This window comes from Triturus cristatus, chromosome 10, assembly GCF_964204655.1.
Source record: "Triturus cristatus chromosome 10, aTriCri1.1, whole genome shotgun sequence".
Classification (NCBI taxonomy): domain Eukaryota; kingdom Metazoa; phylum Chordata; class Amphibia; order Caudata; family Salamandridae; genus Triturus; species Triturus cristatus.
In genome coordinates this window covers 817,223,802-817,243,627 of record NC_140593.1, presented here as the reverse complement: position 1 = coordinate 817,243,627, position 19,826 = coordinate 817,223,802, and the positions used below count along the sequence as shown (strand labels likewise).

The 19,826-nt window shown below is 44.4% G+C and overlaps 1 protein-coding gene across 2 annotated transcripts in view; it reads right to left on the bottom strand.

Moving 5' to 3' along the window:
• The window catches only part of CDIP1 (cell death inducing p53 target 1), a 227,848-nt gene that overhangs the window by 97,904 nt on the left and 110,118 nt on the right, over positions 1-19,826 (bottom strand). The window lies entirely within an intron of this gene.

Sequence of the window (19,826 nt, the reverse complement as noted above, 5' to 3'; positions counted from 1 at the left end):
CTATTGCATCCCTTGTGTCTAGAGTTGCCCCAGGTAGTTTAGCCTTTAGGGCTGGTGTTTGCATAGATTTCTTTAAATTGACCTGAGACCTAGATTTTGCACGGTCGCAATGCAGATATGATAACGTCTTTCCGTATCAGAACGTGAGGAGCTTTCTATGAGTTAACTGTCTAAGTAGGGGTAGATGAATATTCTCTTCCTCCTTAAGGATGCTGCCACTATGACCATGCACTTCGAGAATGTGCAAGGAGCTGATTTCAGGCTGAACGGTAGTACTTTGTACTGGTAGTGTTTGGATGCCACTTTGAAGCGCAGAAACTTCTGGTGTGTTGTGGCGATTGGAATGTGGAAGTTGGCATCCTGGAGATCGATGGAACACATCCAGTTCTCCTGATGGACTTCGGGGTAGATCTGGTGATGGGCAGGCATCCGGAATGTTTCTTTGCGTATGAACTTGTTCAGTAGTTTCAAGTCCAGAATGGGTCTGAATTCTCGTTTTGGACATTTTTTCCTCACTAGGAAAGAGCGAGAGGAAATTCCCCGTCCCCTTTGGGAGAGTGGGACCTCTTCCATGGCCTCCTTTCGGAACAGACAGGCGACTTCATTTTGTAGGACGACCAGCTGATGACAATGCTTTTGTGGCCGGGAAAGCAGAAGGAGGAGACTTGAATCAAAGTGAGCAACCATTCTGAACAAAATTCAAGACCCACTTGTTGCTTGTGATGGAGCTCCACTCGTCCAGGTGTTTGATGATACTTCCCCCAATTGGAGCAGTGTAGAGGACAAGGGGGAAGCGAGGGCTCATTGCTTGTCCGGTGTTTTGAAGAGGATGCAGGTTGACAATGAGCTCCTCTTCCCTGAGGTGGTCTGTGGGGATGGTAATGTAATTAGACCTGGTGCTGCTTTTTTGGAACCTAGTGAGGGGTTTCGACCATCGGTTGATAGGAACGCCTATCATAGGGCCTGTATCTTTATCTGAATCCTTTTTGTTTCTTGAGGCCCACAGCTTTGAGCGTATCCAACTCTGCTTTCATCGTGGTCATTTCGTCATCAACATGTGAGCCAAAAAGTGAGTTCCCAGTAAACGGGAGATTGAGAATCCTGTGTTGTGCCTCCGGTTTCAGGCCTGTGAGGCGAAGCAAGGAGGACCTTCTGGTACAGATGCCATGGGAGTATCCATGTGCAGCAAGGTCTGATGCATCCGAGGCTGCACTAATTACCTGGTTGGAGACTAGGCCGTCCTCATGGAGGTCCTGTCTGTCTTTCTTTGGTAATTTTTCTGTACACCTGGAAAGAAAGTCCCCGAGTGCCCTATCATAACTCACTAGCAAGGCAGAGGTGCTGGCTGCCTTCATGAAAGAAGCAGATGTGCTGCGCATCTTTTCCCCTATAGCGTCCATCTGCTTGCTGTCCTTTTCTGGGGGCACTGACGTTGAGGCAGCAACAGAGTGTGTTTTGTGAGTAGCAGCTATGATGATTAAATCTGGTGGTGGTTCATGCTTTAGGAATAACGGGTCCTGTTCTGTAGCCTTATATTTTTTAAGGATCCATGATGGTGCCGCTTACAGAGAAGCCGTAGTCGGGAAAATTTGCATCACTGGTTCTAGCAGACCTGGACCAGAGGTAGGAGTTGTCTTGATATCGCTCTGTGATGCAGAGTCTCAAAATTGACAGAGAAAATTCAGTAGGCACTGCAATGTCAATACTCAATTTTGATGCGCCTCTAATTGACACATCGTTGAATGTGATCAAGTCATCCACTGTCTGATAGTGTTGGCGAATAATCCCTCACACAGGAAAGAGAAGTGTTGGGCAAAAAGGGTGTTCTACGCCTGCTATGGTGCGATCTGGACCAATGAGAAAACATTTGAAACACTCCTGAGGCGGAAAGCCGGGAGGACTGCTCTCGATCTTTTTAAAACTGTCATTTTAACTTGTGTATTTTTAAAGAGCACTTTGCACCTCCTAAGCACCTACTGACCTGGTTGCAGTTGGGAAGCTCTAGCTCAGCGGATCCTAGCGCTGCTGCAGGTGGGGAACCGCGCTGCCGCCATCGCGCGCTCGATCCTCCAGACACGCCCACTCTCGAGGCCACGCCCACTTCGAGGCCACACCCCCTTTCCCCGGCCTTATAGTCGCGCTGATTCACAAGCGCGCCAAACATTTGAAACACTCCTGAGGCGGAAAGCCGGGAGGACTGCTCTCGATCTTTTTAAAACTGTCATTTTAACTTGTGTATTTTTAAAGAGCACTTTGCACCTCCTGAGCACCTACTGACCTGGTTGCAGTTGGGAAGCTCTAGCTCAGCGGATCCTAGCGCTGCTGCAGGTGGGGAACCGCGCTGCCGCCATCGCGCGCTCGATCCTCCAGACACGCCCACTCTCGAGGCCACGACTTCCGCCCCTATATCAATGCGCCCTTTCCGGACGCGCAGCGGGCGAACGCAGCGGGCGCGCCGGCATCGCGCCTAAGTCAAGCCCGTCTGCGCCCGTCCGCGATCGTACACGGTCCAGGGCAATACCCCATGCCCCTCGGGATGACCACATACGGTGGAGTAAGCAGGAATTACTCACCTTACGCCGCAATGTTGATGAGTCATGCAAGCATAATCTACGCGTAGAAGACAACATAGGCTGCGAACACTGCCACTTCTCCTATGACCTTGACAGGAACACGAACAGCATGGACTACACTCTGCACTGTGGACTGCTTAACGTGCGATCATTAAGGAAACATAAGTTAGACCTATATGATCTACTCTCTGAGACAAAATGGGACCTTATGTTCCTAACAGAAACATGGCTAGATAATGACTCTACATTTGATGCCCTTGAGGCACTTCCAGTAGGATATACAATACACAGACAGGACAGACCCATTGGCAGAGGAGGGGGCATTGCAATCGTAGTTCGAGAAAGCTTGCAATGCCAATTCGCCAGCTCCCCTATCCTGGATAGTGAGGCAGGGAGCTTCACTATTAAAGTGAATAATAGCTATACGCTAAAGGGCATGCTAATCTACAGACCCCCTGGTCCTATAGCCAAGTTTGAGGAAAGTCTGGTTGAAGGCATTATGGAGACCGCTTTATGTAACAATAAATTTTTGGTACTTGGAGACCTTAACTTACATCTCAATAACCCCTCAGACAGCATTAGTAAGAATTTCAGTCAGGCACTAGGAGCCCTCCAATTGACTCAAATTGTTAGTGGTCCAACACATCAGTTGGGTCACCTTCTGGATCCCATATTTGCTAACTGGGGGGAAGTAGAAGCCAAATCCCCTATTCCCATTCCCTGGTCGGATCACTACTTAGTTCCCTTCACCATTCGTATTCCTGGAAGTAGACCCCCGCAGCCAGCATTGCTATATCATCTTAGGCGGAATTGGGCTACTTTTTCCCAGCATAAATTCTGCGAGGCACTGACTAAAGGGGGGAGCCCGGGGGGGGATGACGCTGACACGGCCAACACTAATCTTTGCAATCGCATCACTGAGGCACTGGACTGTACCGCTCCTCTTCAAAAAACCAAATCTGGGAGCCGTGTTCAAAAAACAGCCCCATGGTTCAACGAAGAACTAAGAGCCTTGAAAACTGCACTGAAGAGACTTGAAAGAGAATGGCGCAAGACTTTCTCCAAAGAATCTAGAGCCACCTACTTGATAGAGAGGCGAATCTACCATGGCCTAATTAGAAAGTCCAAAACAGCATACTATACGCTTAGAGTCAATGAAGCTAGTAATTCCACAAAAGAGCTGTTTTCGCTCTACAAAACTCTTTCGAGCGGAAAATCATCCAGCGTCCCAGATGATTGTTCCCCCGAATCGTGCAATAAAATTGCTAATTTTTTTTAGAGAAAATAGCTAAAATCTACTCAGCGTTCCCAACACAGCCTATAACTGGGGCAGAATTTGTCGAAAGCCCTAGGGAATGGGGTGATAGACACAGACTGACCCACTTTGTTATCCCGCCTCCAGAAGATCTCGTAAAAATTTGCAGATCCGTGAGGTCGGGCTCTCCTCGGGACCCTACCACACCTAAACGTCTGGCAGATAGTCTGGTAGTATTAGAACCTTACATCAGACACCTACTAGACATGTCTTTTAGTACCATGACTGTACCTAAAGACTGGAAAAAGGCGGTGGTTCTACCCCTAAGGAAGAAACCAACCATTAGTTGGTTTTAATGCGTCCAATTTCACTCCTCCCATACCTGGCCAAAGTAGCCGAAAAATTGGTCAACTTACAACTGATGGATTTCGTTGAAAAAGCGGCATTATTACATGACACTCAATTCGGCTTTCGTCCGCGTCACTCTACAGAGTCCGCACTCTTAACAGCGGTGGAGGCCCTTCGTCAGGGGGCGGATGAGGGTCATACCATGGCCCTCATCCTACTGGACCTGAGTGCAGCATTCGACACTGTAGCTCATGCCAACTTGCTACAATGTTTGAATAACGGAGGAATATCTGAAGCTGCACTCCAATGGGTCCAATCCTTCCTGACTAGGAGAAGCTTCCAAGTCCGCTTGGGTGATCACTACTCGAGAGACATGGGTTTGGGACAGGGCGTTCCCCAGGGATCGTCCCTGAGCCCAACTTTGTTTAATCTCTACGTCTCACCAGTGGCTTCGATTGCCGTGAGTCATGGATTGAAAATCGTGTCATACGCAGATGACACGCAGTTGGTTATCTCCCTCTCACGAGTACCCGGACTTGCTTCGGACAGTTTCAAGGCTTGCATGCAAGACCTTGCTTCCTGGATGTCCACCAACTGCCTTAAATTAAACGGCAACAAGACAGAGGTGCTCGTGGTGGGGGGGGAGTCCTTCCGCTTGGTCATCGGCATGGTGGCCCCCTTGTCTGGGGGAGGCACCTATGCCCCGTCAGGAAGTCAAAAACCTTGGCGTATGGCTCGATGCTGACCTGTCTTTTGGACCCCAAATAAACCGAGTGGCGGGTGTTTGTTTCAGCGTTTTAAAAATCTTACGCAAGGTCCTTGCTCTCCTCCCTATGTCCGCCCGGAGAACACTGGTACACGCCCTCGTGACATCGCAACTAGACTACGGCAACCTATTGTACCTGGGTGCCACCTGTAAGGCAATAAACCGCCTCCAGGTATTGCAGAATGCGGCAGCCCGCCTCATCCTAAAAGTCCCTAAAAGATCGGATTCTAAAGCTGCCCTTCACACTCTCCACTGGCTGCCAGTAAGAAGCAGAGTGGAATTTAAGGCCCTCTGTACCTGTCACCGCATTCTCGCTCGGAAAGCGCCGTCACCACTCCAGAACCTGGTCATCAAGTATGCACCCTCACGTGCTCTGCGCTCTTCACACGGAGGTCTACTTGTGGTTCCTAGAATCAGAAAGGCCCGTATGGGTGGACGCTCTTTTCGCCATTTGGCGGCGAAGCGCTGGAACGCCCTGCCTCTTAATCTCCGCCTAGACCCATCGGAATCCAGCTTCCGGAAGAACTTAAAAACACACCTTTTCTCAAGATAATCGAGCCTACTCCTCACTACTGCTTGAGTTTTCAGGTGCAGCGCGGGGACACGCTTTCTAGCGTAACCAAGCGCTTTATAAACCTTCCTAATAATAATAATAATAATGAGATCATTGACCTCTGTAAGAAGACCTGGCCCTTGGCGACTTCGATTTTGATCTATGCCTCTGTGGTGATCTACCAATCTGCAGTCTTGGACCTTTGTGGAGACCACGGAGGAAGTTGCACATCTCTTTGGAAGCGTGGATGGAGAATGCCGGAGGAGTAATGTGTTTAGGTGATGGCATATGCAGTGACCCCGGAAGAAGAGTAAGTCTGCGAAAAGTCTGAGCCAGGGCTCTGAGGTGGAGGATGGCACCATTTACGCATAGTTTCCAACCAACATGGAGAGAGATTGATTCACAGGAGGGGCAGAAGCAGGTCTACCTGGTGCCAGAGACCCTGACTGCACTGACTCAGTTAGAAAAACTCAGCATCTCTGATGAGTGGGATAGGCTTCTTGACGTCGATAGTCTTTTAGAGGGGGTCTTCGATGTAGACTGTGGCCTTTCTGGCTGCTTTGACGTCGATTGGTGAAACCTCGACGTCAACGGGTGCTGTGAATCCTTGGGAGTATCCTTTGATGTCGAAAGATGTCTCGACGTCAACAGCCACTGTATATCCTGTGACTGTATATCTTTTGATGTCGTCGGGTGTTTCAACGTCGACTGCCGGTGACACTTTGACATCTATGGAGCTACCGATGAATGCCTCGACGATTATCTTGTTGACGATGGCCACTTCCACGACAGTAAAGTCTTACGGTGAGTGAGGCTTGAACATTGAAGCTGGTTTCGACAGTGAGTCTCTGAGGCCCCTCTCTACACCGACTTCGTTGCCGAACACACTGGAATTTCCCCCGATTTTGACCACCTACCTGTCGACATCGATGGGGATGGCATTTCTGATATGCCTCATGAAATCTTCCTGGGTATGCCGACTTCATATGAAAGGAGGGTTCTTTGGAGGAGGATTCAGATTCCCCACGACCTCTCTCTTGTAGGCCGTGCAGCCTGATCTTTACTCTGGCCTTCATAGTTTTTTGAAAACTTCTGAATATATCTTTCAGGAAGAAAAACAGTGCTCTGGAATCCTGGTACCTAAAACCGTCAAATGATCACCACAAAAGCTAGTGTTTTGAAAGAGAATTTCCTGACAAAATGTCAAACAAGCATTTGCAATGCATTAGGTCTCACATTTACACGAGTTTAAGCTATTGGCATTGTAAACGACAATGTCTATTATTTTTGTTTTTTAAAACATAAATAAAAGGCATTGTTATTTACAATCCCAATAGCTTAAACTCGGCTATATACGAGACCTATTTCATTGCAAATGGTTGTTTAAGTTTAAAACGGAGCGCGGCGCTGCTTCAAGGACACTGCGCTCAGTTTCTTTTTTTTTTTTTTTACTTTAACACTGAGCACGGTGTCATTGAAGCGGGCGCCACGCTCAGTTGTAAAGTAAAAAAACAAACAAAAACAAACAGAGCGCGGTGTCCCTGAAGCGGGCACCGCATTCAACATGATAGTTAAATATAAATAAACAGATAAACTGAGTGGGGTGTCCCTAAAGCGGGCGAAGCGCTCAGGATACAAATACAAAAAAATAGCATCCGCCATTGTCCCCATAAGTGCCCATAAACAAAATAGTGTTGACCCCCTAGATACAGCCGACTGTGTAACGTGCCAAGTAAAAGATCCAGTCATTATGGGCGGTGAGAAATGGCGAAAAGGCGGTAACAATAAGGGACTGACAATCCTCATAATGAATCAGAAGCCAGCATTTACCAAGGAGAATGACACCAGCCAATTAAAACTATGGGAGGAGAGTGGGTGAGGCTTCCAGGGCATACTCAACCACAGCATGCCTCGCAGAGCGAGCAGTGCAGGCGCGCTGCCGCTAGGCTCGACCTAAAAACAGCAGAGCTCAGTGCTCCAGGATTCTAACTTTAGAAGCCAGAAAAAAGAACTGGCCAAACTGTCAGATGTGAAGCATGATGGGATACAGAGAGTCCTGTGAGGTTTTAAAGGCACTGTGCCAGTTTTCTCTGTTATGCTTTAAATGTAGCCTATTGGCTAACAATGCCTCTCATTCCCATGCAGCCTATTGGCTAACAATTCCTGTCATTTCTCATGCAGTTTCCGTTCAAATAAGACTGTGATTACACTTTATAGTCCCTTTTTCTGTTTTACAGAGATGTTTGATAATTGTGAGATGTATCACTGAAAGGGTTTGGACATTTTTTTCTTTTGGAATATGTTAGGATTGACACCCCTAGCAGGCCCCGAGAGGATGGGTGTCCCAGTGTGTCAAATGTCTTCTGGAATTTGTAATAGTACGGATGCCCGCCGGCTGTATTCTGCATATGGATGGAATGTGAAGCGAAATAATGTCCCTGGGGCAAACAAAATAACTCAAATTCAAACAGATACCCATACACTCACACTACTCAGTCCCTGCAAACGGGGAATATACGCACACTAGTTCTATTACTAAAATTCCACCAGACCCAAGAGTGTAATATCAAAGGGCTTTATTTATGAACATAAAAAACATATTTAAAACATTTCCTATCGCAATAAAAACTACCAAAATCATGTAATCTCTAGACAGCATAAAAACCTAATGTACTTTAAAAACAGTTCATGCACAATGCAATGACTCAGGAATACAGTGAGAACAAATTTACTGTTTCCATGAAGTGAATGTGTGAATCATGAGAACAAAATATCTACTTACAATGGCATCACATTATATACAGAAAACATACATTAAAAGAAAATAATAATTACTAACAGGGAGGCCCTACTGCACAGTTCAGAGTACTGTTACACAGCCTGATCCAACGTTTTATGTAGAATTACTATTTTTATTATTACTTCTTATTTATTTTTGCGAAAATCCCTCTCGTTGTTGGATTCAGTAAGAAAAACAGCGTTGATGAGTTTCGGTGGTTATGGACTTAAAATCCCCACCTTCTTCAGGACAACAAAGTGTCTGAGGGATTGACAACATCCCTTACAGATAAAGTTACTTGCAGATCAAATAAAAAATAAGTGATGTATTGCTTAGTGGCGTTTGAGTCATATATTTAAATGTAAAACTGCCAGTATTTTTCCTTTCAAGTGTCTTGTTAAGCAATTCTAGTCCTCAATTCTGAGAATCAAATTTTATGAACTATATGTGGTGGGTAATAAGTTCCCAATCAATCAATCAATCAATCAAAAAGAGGATGCTCTCGATCCAAGTACGACCGGAAATATGGATCCTTTCCTTTCCTTTTTTTCACGGGGTGGGCGTTTTTAGGTAGTGGCCTCAAGCTCACCTACTCACTATTAGGATGGCCCCACCAGATCCAGGTAACTGCTGACGGAAGGAGCTCTCGAAGTGTGGCAGTAAGAAACGTGAGAAACTACGAACACGGGCCAGTTACCTGGATGTGGTACGACCTCAGAAACTGCAATAATGACATACAACTTGCTGTACATGGAATTGTATCCTTCAAAGGCACCAAGAAAGTTTTAATTTAACTGCATGTACCAAAGGTAACAGTTTGAAAATAACCAGTGACTTTGTAAGGACACGCTTTACACAGACAACAACAGTGCATTAGTGGAATGTAGTTCCCTCTAATGACAAACTAAAGAACAGTGTCTAAAAGAAAGTGGATGCAAGAAAATTCGACTGTGAACTGATTGAACAGTGCATCAAGTTGTTAAAAAATTCAGTGTCTTTATTGAAAATCTTTGCAAAATACCTTTTATTTTAAGTTTGTTCGTAAAATGGGAGGTACTTTACCATGCCGGTTGTCCTTCCGCAGTGTTGATGCGTGATGTTTTAAATACTTAGCAAGTGACCACTCATGTGTGAGCATATGATTAAGGCTTGTTGGGAGTCGAAACGCGTTATGCGGTTTGCTGTGCCAGGAATAAAAAACAGTTACTTATGGACTGGTGGTGGGCCTGATTTCACGTCACAGAAAGGGTTTGGATGTGTTTTTCATTTGGAATATTTTGGGACTGACACTCCTAGCAGGCCACGACCCGAGAGGATGGGCGTCCCAGCGTGTCAAATGTCTTCTGGAATTTGTAATAGTACGGATGCCCGCCAGCTGTATGCTGCATATGGATAGAATGTTCCATGGAAGGGCAAAGCAGCCCCCCCTGGCATGACCAGGGCTCGACAAATCTTAAAAATCGCACTTGACCTGCAGGTCTAGTGACTAGAATTTTCTACTCGACCTAACATCAACGTACTCGACCCACAAATTGGTTGCATACAAATTTTCTTCAAAACATTTGCAGCGCAGTTGATCTTTGACCAGTAAGACATGATAAAACATTTTTAGCCTCATTACCATTCTCACTGCAATGTTTTAAAAGTTACGAGCATGGCCTTGGATAAACACTCTCATCAGTACTCGGGTACACCACTGAACCTTAAACATACTAGAGTGCGGCCTCAGATAAACACTTAGCAGTACTCAGGTACACTACTGTACACTACACATACTAGAGAGTGGCCCAGGATGAATACTCTTAGCAGAACTCAGTTTCACCGCTGTACCTTTAACATACTAGAGTACGGCTCCGGTGGCTCAGCATCCTGTGATTCCGAGCGAAACACTTAATCTTTCCGTGCCTAACAAAACTGAGTGTGTCCTTGTGTAATGCAACTGGTGCTCATGTAAAGCACTCCAATACCTTCAGGTCGAGTAAGCGCTATATAAATCTGCAAAACAAAAACTCTTAGCAGTACTCGGGTACACCGCTGTACCTTTATACATACTAGAGCACAGCCTAGGAAAGGGCAGATCGCACCATGGCTTGGGACAGAAGTAACTGTATGACTGGAACGTTTTTACGGGCTCTTGCATTTGTATTTTATGTCCCAGCTATCAGACCAGGCATGCTGTGTAAGCACAACTAGGGCCACATAAACAAAACTGCCCTGCTTGAACGTGACATGATATCGTCATTTTCCATCACTCCTTTCCAGGTCGCTGACGTGGGGACCTGTCTGTCAAAGCGACGGTGAAGCCCTTCAGTGCGATTTCACACCATAGATTGTGATTACAACCTGCTCATACATCTGTTTCACTTCCTGGTGGGCTCCACGGCCTGGCCTTTCAACTTAATGAAGTCAGCGCCAGCCAGATCCTCCTTGTGAATGGCCGTGCTTCATACACAATTAATTAAAAATCCCCCAGGGAAATAAAAAGATATGCGTTTAATGTGATTGGTTGTACAATTTGGAGTGGACATATATTTTCGTTCCTGTCCACTTTTCTCCAGCCTCCCTATATTTTTACCTCTTATCTTTGCCAACCCACCCATTCACTCTTTCCTTACTATAGATTGTATTATGCAGCTTTATGCAGCTAAATATTTTTGTAATTAAAATAACAAAGGGAATCGTGGGGCGCTGTTTACCCTCTGCATCCCGCCGGTGCACACATGCCTTGTAGAGCTGGGTAATCCAACATCTAAGCTGTGAGAATACAAAATTTCCTACGCTTCCATCTGGCGCCTTGATGGTCACAGCAGGCAGCTTGTTGGCACCTCGCGAGCTACCACTGGATGAGGCACGTGCAGTGAGTGCCCTCTGGCCGCCCTCTATTAGAGTCCATGAATGCTCTGCAGTTTCGAAATCTCCAACCTTTTTCATGTGCCTCATCTAGATGTGGTTCTCTAAGCACTATCAAGCTTCTGATCACAGGCAGTTTGCAGTGCTAATGTGATCGCTCTCGTCAATTATAATTGTCTAATGCCTAATTTCTAGTTAACTAGGTTTATTTACGTTGCCGGTAAGTTTGTGCTTTTCCATGACAGAAGACTTGAAGTCTTATGCAATAACCAGCATAACAATAGCCCCCGCTGTGCGTCAATCGCCTTCAAAGCCACTCTCCCCAACAATCGGAGCAAGAACCCCTGACCCGCGGCGGTGTTCCCATCCAAGCGCACCTACCGTAGGGTCCCCCGCAGAGAGATCGAGCTGTCCTCGGCAGGTGCAGGCTTACATCACGGGCAGAGCTCCACTCGCAGGGCTCCCAGAAACATGGTTAAACACCCAAGGTGCAGGAGGAGAACTTCTGCTTCGCTAGGGCACCAGTGTCATTTATGGCCTGCCTCCGGTCAAGTGAATTGGGTACAGGGGTTGGAAAGGCAGTTTTCACGCTTCTCCGGCAGTATTTCCTGCTGCGGCTCATTGTAATCAGCCAATGAGAAGCATCACTTGACAGACGCCACCCAATCGAACTGAGATCCTCTCCACCTCCCTCCCCTGCCCCCTCCCCCCCTTTTCCGGTGGCTGTCAAAGATTTCCAACTTGAGTGTTCCTCCAACATCTTCCCAGCCGAGGCCAATAAACCAAAGTACAGCACGCTCCTTCTGAGGATTCCTAAGTAAATAACGCCGTGTGCTGTCTCGTAATTCCCCTTCCTCTCTTCTCCTGTAGGTTTTTATTCCCGAGAAATGGACTTTCCATTGCTCGGTTTCGCTTGTCTCTCTGTATTTATTCAGTGCGGTTTCTGCTGTAAACAGCCTGCGGACGGCGCGTGCCGTCATAACTCGAGCATCATCCCCGCACCTCTTGAAAGAAATGAAGTGAACCTAAGTCCTTGTTCGCCCTCTGCCAGACTGTAAGGAATGGGAGCGTATTTGTCGTCAGCCACTGTGGTCCTATTTGCTGTCGGGTTGAATGTTATTAAGCTTTAAATTCCGTGGGGGGATGTCATAACTCGTCTCTGTTTTATGACATAGCCCACATGTTCAGACGGCCTCAATCAAACGGTGTCCTCTTGCAGCCTTTAATATCGAGTTTAGTCACGGAGCAGTGGAACAAACACAACATCAGAACCATCCGTTAGTGTCTTGGGCATGACCGCGAGATTCTGTCCATGCAGATTATACATCCACACTGGTGCAGATTGGTTGATTGCCACGCGGGCACGTTCTGCTGAGGCCTAGTTGCAATCAGCCAATCAACACCTTTGCTTTTCCTGCATTTTGTCACAGCAGTTCCTGAACATTTCACCCAGCTGCCCTCTAGTGCCTTCTACCGGCACAGCACTTTAGTACAGCGACAAAGCTCACTCGCCAGGCCGGTCAAGTAGGCCTGAAAACTGTCTCGCCCTGGAAGAAATTGACTCGCATTTGCGAGCGGGCGAGTACATTTTTCGAGCCCTGATGACATGAATCTGTTTGAACAGCCAGGGTTTCTGGAGGAAACTTTTCTTTCCCTTGCACGCCAGGGCCAGAATTAACTAAAAGAGGCACAGCACAAAGGAACCAAAGTGACTTAGGTTACAACAATGGAGTGGTGGTGCGATCTTGGTAACTGCAATATTGACATACAACCTGCCGAACATGGAATTGTATCCTTCTAAGGCACAAAGGAAGTATTAATTTAACTGCATGTACCGAATGTAACATTTTGAAAATAACCAGTGACTTTGTAAGGAAACGCTTTACACAGACAACAACAATGCATTATGGGCGATGGGGTTCCCTTTAATGACAAATTAGAGAACAGTGACCAAAAGAAAGTGGCTGCAAGAAAGATCGACTGTGAACTGATTGAACATGCATGAAGTTGTTAGAAACTTTCACTGTCTTCATTGGAAAAATCTCCATAAAATACCTTTAATTTTAAGTTGTTCGTAAAAAATTGAGGTACTTTACCATGCCGGTTGTCCTTCCTCAGTGTTGATGCATGATGTTTTAAATACCTAGTAAGTGATCACTCATGTGTGAGCATATGATTAAGACTTGTTGGGAGTCGAAACGTGTTAAGCTGTTTGCTGTGCCTGGAATAAAAACCAGTTACTTATGGACTGGTGGTGGGCCTGATTTCACGTCACTGAAAGGGTTTGGACGTGTTTCTCATTTGGAATATGTAAATATATATATATGTGTGTGTGTGTGTGTATGTGTGTAATTTAAAGTACTATGCACATTAAAGGGAATAGATATATATATATACATTTTTTAATATGATCTCCGATGTGGGTGAGACTATTCAATGCTCATGACTATTGATGAGGATCCCCTAGAAGAGAGCCACCATTTCCCAAATAGATGTACCTCATTGCGAGGTACTGAGGATGATTCCTCCCAATTCACAAAGAAGCCTTAGGTTTGCACAAGAAAATAGGTGATCTGTCAACATTGCAAACATCGTAAAGACTCTCATAGCAGATTTCAACCTGAAGAAAAATTGGCAATTCAGAGGTCAGACAGAGACAAAGCAAGAACGATAGAATGCAATTCCTCAATGGGACAGGTCTGTGCACTCAGCAGACTGTTTTCTGTCCCAGATAAATGAGAAGCACACGGACACAACCCAAGAACTCACCAGGTTAGAAAGCAAGATAGGCAGATTAAAAAAAATTATTATGAGGCTAAATAGCCTAAAATGGTGTGCAATGGAAGTAGAAGAAGGGAACCTATTTATGAAGATGGAGTCATCCTTCCGCAGAAGTGTTAATAAGCGACAGAGGTGAAGTGAGACTGTGAAAACTGTTATGTCTGCTTTAGCAGCAGAAAGGAACTGCACAATCAATAGCACAAATATTGTGTATAACACAGGATCTGTTTGTAAGTGGTTTGTGTGATGAAATGGACATGAAAAGGAAGTAATAGTACTGCACATTCTAGACTTAATATTTGGAATGCAACCTCATAGACCATGTACATGGTGAGAAATGGATCAACCGCATATTCTGGAGCATTAGAAATTACCACAAGAAGTTCCCATTAAACTACCATGGTTCGCATTAGTTCCGCTCTACAAGAACATACGAGCCAAGCTAAGACAACTAGCCAAGATGTGCCACTTGTGGATGCGTTCTGGAAAGGAACCTGCTAGAACACTGCTTATGTTATTATTCATTGTCAAGTCTTAATAAGCTAGCTAGCTTTATTCAGCATTTCACAAAATTACCATGGTGAGCCCAGGCCCAAACATCTGCCCAGTGCACTCACTCTAAACTCTGCTCCACCCTACAATATCTCTTGATCCCACTCCTACCAACTATCTCATATCACTAGAACAACGCCCAGGAAATGAGAACATTCACCATTTATTGAGAACACACCTATATGAACTGTCTGTTACAGCAGCCGTAATAGTCGTCACTAGTAATCACTATATTGCTATTGCGAATGTTAAGTCTTTTGGTTCTACTAAGATTCAAGCCTGTGGGCTGCACACAAACCTTACAAGTAAGCTATTAGCCAGCCCTCCTTAGCTATGCTACCAACAGGTGTTTCATGAACTGGCTATCCAGATAAACAGAGTATATCCAAATATGCAGATTATATCCATGTGCAAGGGGCCCTGCACCAATAATGTCCCTAATTATGACTTCAAACTTCTCTCCAAATTTTTGATTTGATATTATCCATGCGGTCCTGCTGGCATTCATATGAAGTTGGCCCAATTTCACAAACAGTTTAATTTGTCACACAAGTACAGCACTGGGGACTCTAGTTGAAACAGCAACATATTATTAACAAGTAAAATCCTCTTTATCCAAGGTTCTTAATCCTGATCAAATGTGCCTTGGATTTCATATTATTCACTGGATTCAGTACTGTGCTCACATACAACCTTGAGTTGAATTTAATTATGTAAATATCCAGACTACAAACTGTTCTCTGAGCTTAACACAATGTTTGGAACAGTTTACTAGTTTGCTTTATCTCTCATCTTCCACAGTTGCTTCAAAATACTCTTTAATCCATCTATTTAAGGTCTGTGTTGCAGCTACCAGCAACATTTCTACTTCACCCTTCTCCACAATGTAACCAGTAAGCAGTATATTTCTCAAGTGGACCTTGCATTAATAATGTCAACCCATCACTAAAGCCACCAGTCATTCACAATGCCCTCTCTATGGTCATTCAGAAGCCTCACACAGCTGAGCAATCCTTCTTAGCTAAGTATATTTAACCCGTTTTTAGGTTGAGCATTCAAGACCTCTTGTAAAAAACTTTAGTATATACTTTTATGTGTATGTACTTTGTGGGCTCTGGACATCAGCCCTAGGACTTGTCTGCTTCCGCTTAGGGAGTTTTTTTTTGGTTCAACTGCCTCTTGATACAAAACGACCAGTAGAGGTCAGTAAAATGCCAGAATTGCTTTCTGCTAAGGGACTTTCTTTTTTTTATTTTTCTGGCTACTGCCTTTATTTAACTTTCTTGATAGAAAACTACCGGCAGAGGTCAGTAAAATACCAGAATCACTTTAGCATTACTCAAGATTCCAGTCCATAGAAATTGTCTTTCACGAGCACCCGTAGACAATAATATTTTTTTCAAATCTTGTATTTTTCAGTGATATGACTACCAAAGGCCCTGATTTTATATTAAAAACAGAGCTTTGGACTATACCATTTCCCACTGAAAGGCAATATTTCTCTATGTGTTCCCATACCTGGTGTGTTAAACAGTTTGGTGCTTACTCCATGTTAAAGAACAGTAGATGTTTCAGCACCCAGGCTAATGTGCTGCCTAGCTAAATACATATAAGGTACCAAAGGCGAGACCGATTGCATTGCAAATGCTTGTTTACAATGTGTTGGGTACCCATCTAATGCCTCAAGAAAGATAAATACCATTTTTAAATACATTAAATAGAAGGACATATTAATCAATTGAAAATGTGTAGCCGTAAGGTCATCCACACTTTAGTGGCTCCCTCACTGAGTGCTCTGCATTAATGTTATGATATTAGATACGAATATTGGGAAACTGCTGACTATGGTGCCTTATTTAACAATATTGCAAAAAGTCTACTTATCTGTAGCCATTTTTCTAAGGGGTTGGTATCCTTCAGAGTCACATGCTTGAATTATTCCCAATAGTTGTGAGGTAGGATTACACAGTAGTGACCATGCGCTCATTTAATATCGTACCACATATAGCATATCCACCTCAAGTAAGACCAGACAAAGAGCCAATGAGGGGAAGAGACCACAACAACCCCCTTCCTTCCCCTGAGGCTTCAAAGCTAAGTCTTCACTGGCACATAGACAAACAGCTAACAAAAAGAACCCCAATGCATATGAATCTATGAAAAATGTCAAAGATGAAGAACTGGTGACAGGTATATAATGTTTTAGACTCCAGCAATGGATATTCGCATAGATTCAAAAGCTGGAATCAGGACCACCAAACATTTGAAAAGGTTCTATAGCACTGGCTGTACTACTTCCGTCTTAGACCTGGCTTAGGTAGGGAGGACAGAAAACAGTAATGTTTGATGGGAGGATGGGATTTCCATATTGCAGTCTTGCAGATATTAGTAAGTGATACTCCGGAAAAGGGTGCAGCAATAGCAGTCAGTTCATAGAGAGAATGCTCTACCTGCCTCTCAAAGTGGTGCTTCAGCTTTGGAATTGCAGAGGGTGATGTAAGCAGCAATGTAACAGGCAGTCTCCTATTTTGGCATGGTTGACCTTTAATGTGGTTACCAAATGGTACAGATATTTGATTTGCCTGCGTAAGTCTTTTGGTCTATCCATATAGACCTTGCAGTGATTTTACTATCCAATCTATGTAAGGGATTTTCTTCTTGCAATAACTTAAGATATGGCTTCTTGACGAAAAAAGTGTATATCTCGCTGACCACTTCAGTCATTATTGACTTTGAGATAGGATTCCTTGACAGAACAAAAACTTGAATCACTGACCTTTTTGTCAATATTAATACTAAAAAGAGGGCACTTTCTCAGGGTAAATCCTTCAAAAGGGCACAGTGTATTGGTCCCTTATTTCTTGCTAGAGATCTGGCCAGTCACGAAACGTTTTAAACAGGCCTGCATTTAGTTTTTGGATCACTGCGTGCTAGTTTGACTGTGTTCTGTTGTCGATGATTGCTGCCATGCTGACCATTATCAAAGAATATTTAAGAACTGACTTTGCCAAGAGTAGCACTTATGAAGCATTTAAGGTAATCTGCAAAAACATGGCATTTGGCAAGGACATTTTCAACTTCACAAGTGTTTCAGAAGTGGAGCGATGAGTTTAAAAGGGAAAGCGGTTGATAAAACTTTATCTGTTCAACACCCAGGAGCAAAGACAGAAAGCATTCGGATGATTCTAGTTAGAACACATAAGCTTTTCAGGAAGGTAAGGATAAGAATTGAGCAGAAACCAGATTATGGACCGGTGGAGAGAGTTGAAGTAGGGTGGATGGTGCAATGAAGGTCACAGGTGTTATGTTATGTTATGTTATATGGTTCTTATAAAGCGCCTATCACCACTGGTCTCTAAGCGCTAGACAGACGACCAACAACATAATACCGCCTCCCCAACCATCTGCCAACTCCAATTAGACCGAAGATGTTACCTTTCCAAACAGAAATGTCTTCAGTTTTTTCCTGAAGGAAAGAAGGTTAAATTCCTCCTTCAGGCTGGGTGGAAGATCATTCCAAAGTTGAGGGATGAGTACTGAGAGAGCACTACCTCCTTTAGTTTTTAAATTGAATCTGGGTTGAACCAGATTTGGGACAGTCCCAGAGCGTAAGGACCTACCGGGAACATACTTCCTCAGGCGCTGTTTGACATATTCCGGGGCATTGCCAAAGAGTGCTTTATGGGCCATGCAGAGGCCTTTGAAATGGACCCTAAGCTTCATGGGAAGCCAATGCAGTTTGCGAAGGAGAGTAGATGCATGTGAGCTTCTGGGAAGAGAGAAAACCAGTCTGGCCGCGTCGTTTTGCACGACTTGCAGTTTCCTCATCAGCTTCTGTGATAGGCCCAGATACAAAGCATTACCATAATCTAGCCTCGAGATGACAGTTGCTGAGACGATAGTCTGTAGCGTGGAGGCAGAGGTGTAACAGGAAAAATAGCTCTAGGGGTGAAAGAAAAGTATCAAACGTCCTTATCTCTAGTACATATTTTAGAAGTATTGTACATAGTAAGTATTTATCCAGATTTTATTCAGAAAACAGGGGTTGGAACAATTCCGCTTGCAGACGAAATACGTTCCTTAACTGCAACTACAGTTTGAAGCCATGGAATGATCCCAGCATGTGAATCTACAACAGATACCAACACTGGGGAACTGTAGTAACAGGCAAGTAGCATTTCTTCCCCAGCACTGGACCTTTCATAGATTCACATGCTTGAATCAGAAGAATAAGCAGTATCCAGGAAATAACCTATACACAACATGCATATCAGAATACTTTGGCATCAAGAGTATCAATAATAAGCAAGAAGATGCCCATCTTATTGGAAAAGAGAACACGTTGCCAATGGATGAATCTCTTGCAGACTCTGTATCCAAAGGGTAGTGTCTTGTTCGAGCGTGGCAGCTCTTCCATGTCACTGTTCTGCAGATGTTTAACAGGAGCATTCCAGGATAAAGTTCTGTTGCAGATGCAATGAATGGAATTAAATGGGTTTTTGAGTGACCAGAAATAAAAGCTGCAGCAATTCATTTTGCAAACCCCTGCTTTGAAAGCGGGCATCCTCTCTGGGATGACGAAAGACCAAAAATAGTGGATCTGACTGCTGGTAAGACTTAATACGGCCAATGTAAAATTTTAAGCATATGCTGACATTTTAACAAATGCAGTGCTTCTATGCCTTTGTAGTAAGATTCTGAAATAGTGCTTTGAGAATAGTACGTTGAATAAGATGAAAATTGAAACGAAGGTACTTTTAGGGTCAATCTTTAATTGGTGTGGAATTTGTACACGGTCTTCGCGAAAGCGCAAAAAGGGTTGTTCGATGGTGATGGCACAAATTTTACTGGCTCTCCTAGCAGAAGTACGCTCTAACAACCAAGAGTTCTTCCATGGCACACACTTCCACTTTATGTAGAGTTTGAAGGGTTCCCTCATTACCCTGTTAAGAATGATATTCAGTTCCTACGAAGGTGCTGATGCTTTAAAAAAGAAGACAAGCCTGAACAGAGCTTTGAGAAATTCCTTTACGACTGAAGTCTTGCATGGCCGTCTGGATTGCAGCTAGGGGGACTTACCTAGGGCATACTTGAGATCTGATTGTCCCAAGTATAAGCGATATGGCTGGATATGTAAGGCTGCACTGAAACCGAAAGCAGTCTTATCTTAACGTTACTGACAAAAACGTTTCAATTTGCATTTTTAGTTTCAGTGGTAGAAAAGCTCTGGCCTGTGCTAAACCGTCTCAGCACTCTTGCAAGATGTTCAGTTGTACAAACTCTGGGTGTTCATGAGCCATGCTGATAAGGTTAGTGATGCATGATCCCGGTGTAGGATCAGCCTGTTCCCTCTTAATAGGAGATAAAGG